The sequence below is a fragment of the Carlito syrichta genome, unplaced genomic scaffold, assembly GCF_000164805.1.
Source record: "Carlito syrichta isolate Samal-C Ts95f unplaced genomic scaffold, Tarsius_syrichta-2.0.1 Scaffold126652, whole genome shotgun sequence".
Classification (NCBI taxonomy): Eukaryota; Metazoa; Chordata; class Mammalia; order Primates; family Tarsiidae; genus Carlito; species Carlito syrichta.
The window spans coordinates 182,843-187,027 of NW_007070748.1; the positions used below are offsets into that span (position 1 = coordinate 182,843).

General features: G+C 52.7%; 1 protein-coding gene across 1 annotated transcript in view; it reads left to right on the forward strand.

Annotated features, from left to right (window-relative positions):
- Nucleotides 1–4,185, forward strand: part of NWD1 (NACHT and WD repeat domain containing 1) — a 67,736-nt gene that overhangs the window by 2,203 nt on the left and 61,348 nt on the right.

A 4,185-nucleotide genomic window follows, 5' to 3' on the forward strand; every position in this document is an offset into this window, starting at 1 on the left:
TACTCGGAAGGCTGAGGTGGAAGGATCGCCGGAGCCCAGCAGGTCGAGACTGCGGTGGCCGGGAGCGGCCACTGCACAACACTCTGGGCGACAGAGTGAGACTCCAACTCAAAAAAAAAAAAAGAAAGAAAGAAAATGTCTCCAGACATTGCAAGTGTCCACCGGGGGCAAAGAGGCTCCAGGTGGGAGCCACTGGTTGATGGCATGTGTGGTTCCCTCGGTGAAGGGTCCCCTCGTTGGGGGGCGGGAAGCACCAGACGGGCGGGAGCCTCACCACGTGTTTGTCCTCCAAGTCTGGACTGCCGGGGCCAGGCATGGCTCCCAGAGTCTCCCTTTGCACACCTGGGCCCAGGATCAACTTACGTGGAGGTCCCAGGAGACCCAGGTGCACGAGAGGCTGGCTGGTCCCCGGCCCCGCGCGAGTGCCAGGAAACCACCGTTGCTGTGGTGACCGCCTCGCTCTCAGAGTGCTGGGAGGCGGCTCCGAGCCTGGAGGGGCAACAACATTAGGGCCCTGGTGGGAGGCCACCTTCCAACAACCCCCACCACGCCTGCAGGCCAAGGACAGCAGGGTGGGTGCAGGAGGGGTGGAGTGTTGGGTCCCTGAGGGGACCTGGCAGGTGAGACAGGACCCTCACCCGGCTGGCCTCTCGGGAAGGTCACCCGGCCACTGGCGTGAGGTTTTTGAGTCCCAGGCCCTCTCGGGGAAGGATCATCTGTGGGCGGGCAGCAATGAGCGTGGGTCCCCTCAGTCCCAGCACCTGCCGGCGGCTTCTCCAGGGCCAGGCAGGCCCCCTCCCAGCGCCTCCACCCAGCGGGGTGGCCATCTTCCTCAGCTCCACAGTCTCAGGTAAGACCAGGGGCGGGCTGGGGGCTCAGCAGCGGGTGAGCACTCTGGGGGTGGAGGGCGGTCAGGACAAGGGGCACTGCTCCCAGGGGCCTCTGATCGACCTGGGTGTGAATGCAGCTCCGCTTGTGACTCACACGTGAGGATGCTCCCGGCCACCGCAGCCTCGACCTACTGCGCTCCGGCAATCCTTCCACCACAGCCTTCCAAGTAGCTGCAAACACAGGCACGCGCCACCACACCCAGATAATTTTTTGATTTATTATGGAGACAAGATCTCACCACGTTGCTCAGGCTGGTCTCAAATCCCTGGACTCAGGCAATCCTCTCACCACTGTCTCCCAAGTGCTGGGCTGACAGACGTGAGCCACTTCACCCGGCTCCCATGTGCTAGGTTTAAAAAGTGCCAGAGTCAGCTGGATGCAGTGGCTCACGCCTGTCATCCCTGCACTTTGGGAGGCTGAGGTGGGAGGATGGCTTGAGCCCAGGAGCTCAAGACCAGCCCGGGCAACATAACAAAACCTCATTTCTACAAAATAATCAAAACACTAGCTGGGTGTGGTGTCATGCACCGGTAGTTCGGTAGTTCGGGAGGCTGAGGTGAGAGGATCACCTGAGCCCAGGAGGTCGAGGCTGTCACGAGTGTGGCTGTCATGATCGTGTCACTGCACTGCCGCCTGGCAACAGAGTTCTAAGTAAGTAAACAAACAAACAAACAAACAAAGTGCCAGAGGCTTGCCACGTGGTCCTGCGTGTCTGGCCCCTGCTCACCGCCTCTACTTTATCTAGAATGAACTTCGCCTTCGTGTTGTAGCCACACTGGCTTCCTGCAGGTTCCTGTAGTCCCTCCTCCCCTCCTTCCCACCCTCTGTGTCTCAGCATAAACAGCCCCTCTTCAGGGAACCCCTCCCTGCCCCCCAATCTCCAGTGGGTTTTACCCGGGAGCTTGCAGACCTGCAGAGGAGAGCACCACTCCCACTTTATGGAGAGAGAAACCGAGGTTCGTCTGACAGTTGGCCCGAGGCCACACAGGGAAGTGGCTGGTGGGGGAAGGTCTCAGAATTCAGGTTCACACTGGACAGGGCTCCCCGATTTAGCAAACACAAAGCCAAACAACAGCAGAGCCCGACTGTCTGGCTGCATTTGCATTTAGAGAAGCCACGAATCGCTGGCTCGTGTGGGTGCCTTCCTGGGGTGCCAACACTGACCCGGCCTCTGCAGCCCACCTCTGCATGTTCAGTTCACATGCCAGCTCCCCCCGCTGGGCCCTATGCTCAGTGGGGCAAAGACTACATAGAGCAATGTTCTGCATGGCCGCCAATTTCCATGGTGTAAACATTCCTTCCAGGTCAATTTCCGGCTGCCAATGGCCATCCTTAAGCAGGGAGTTGGGCAGAGCTGGGCAGTAGCACCTTTCCTCAGCATTTCTGGGATCCCAAATCGATACTCACAAACATCTGTAAGGGCAGTATAGGCAGATGGAGTACAATAATGTGCAAGTGATGATGAGTATTTCCTGTTTTTTTTAGTATAATGTATCCATTGTAAGTTCCATTTTGAATCTTTACGTTAATTGAATTAAAAAAAATTTTTTGAGTCAGGGTCTCACTCTGTGGCTCAGACTGGAATGCAGTGGCACAATCACAGTCACCGCAGCCTTCATCTACTGGGCTCAGGCGATCCTCCTGCCTCAGCCTCTCAAGTTGCTGGGACTATGGGTGCCACCAATGCCTGGCTAATTTTATTTTATTTTTTTATTTTTATTTTTGTAGAGGCAAGCTCTCACTGTGTTGGCCAGTCTAGTAATTTTTTTTTTTTTTGAGTTGGAGTCTCACTCCATCACCCAGTCTAGAGTGCAGTGGCACACTCACGGCCACCCCAACGTCAACCTGCTGGGCTCCGGTGAACCTTCCATCTCAGCCTTCCAAGTAGCCGGAACTACAGGCTTGCACTACCATACCTGGCTATTTTTTTTTTTTTTAATTTATTGTAGAGACGTATCTCATCAATTTGCCCGGGCTGGTCGCGAACCTGCAGGCTCAGGCAATCCTCTCACCTTGGTCTCCCCAGGTGCTGGGATTACAGGCTGAGCCACCGAGCCCAGCCAGGCTAGTGAATTTAATTTTTAATAAAGGCTGTGTTAAGAACTGCCTCGCAAACGTTCTGAAGATTTAGCAATCCGTCTCCCCAGTCAGTAAGGACAACTGAAGTATACCATGTTGATTATATGTGTTTTGTTTGCCATTGTTCCCTGATCTTTACCAAGGGTCTGGAAATAAAGTAACTGTCTAAGAAATATTTTGTGGACATCGTTTTTTAAAATAGTTGGGGTCTTGCTCTGTTGCAAGACTGGAGTGCAGTGGCACGATCATAGCTCACTGCCAACTTGACCGCCTGGGCCCAAGCTAGCCTCCAATCTCAGCCTCCTGAGTAGCTGTAACTACAGTTTCACCATGCCCAGCTCATTTTCAAATTTTTTGTAGGGACGAGGTCTTGCTATGCTGTCCAAGTTGTTCTCAAATTCTTGGGCTCAGGCAATCCTTTTATCTCGGCCTCCCAAGTGCTGGGATTACAAGCGTGAGCCACTGCATCTGGCATGCTACAGGTTTTTTTTATTTTTATTTTTTGAGTTGGAGTCTCACCCTGTCGCCCAGACCAGAGTGCAGTGGCCGCTCCCGGCCACCGCAGCCTCGACCTGCTGGGCTCCGGCGATCCTTCCACCTCAGCCTTCCTAGTAGCTGGAATTAAAGGCATGGGCTACCATGCCTGGCTGATTTTTTGATTTATTGTAGAGGTAAGGGTTCGCCAAGTTGCCCAGGTGGGTCTCGAACCCGCAGACTCAGGCAATCCACTCATCTCGGCCTCCCAAAGTGCGGCATTACAGGCTGAGCCACCGAGCCCGGCCTAAATGTTTTCTAATGGTTATGTTGAGGTAAAAAGACTAAACCCTTTCACAAACTTCATTGATTCAACAAGACTAGTACGTGCAGAAACAAAACTTAAGTGTTTAACATAAGAAATGTCCACACAAAAAGCTTACATTTGTGTTTCTTTATGTATTCTTGTGATTATTTTCGTATTTTTATTGATTCTAATGGTTTTCCAGAAATAAAACCTAACTTATCACATTTTACCCGCAACCTTTCCCCTGGATCTAATTAAGCCTCAAGTTGAAGGTCTTGTGAAGGTCATCTGTGTAATGAGGTGCTGATGCAAATCTCTACTTTCTCTTGATAAAGTTGTAGTGAAAACCTGCCAAGTGACTGGGGAAAGTCTTTGTGTATTCTCGATTCCTTTTCTTCCAGGTTCTTCTGGTTATCTTCTTCCTGTGTCCCATG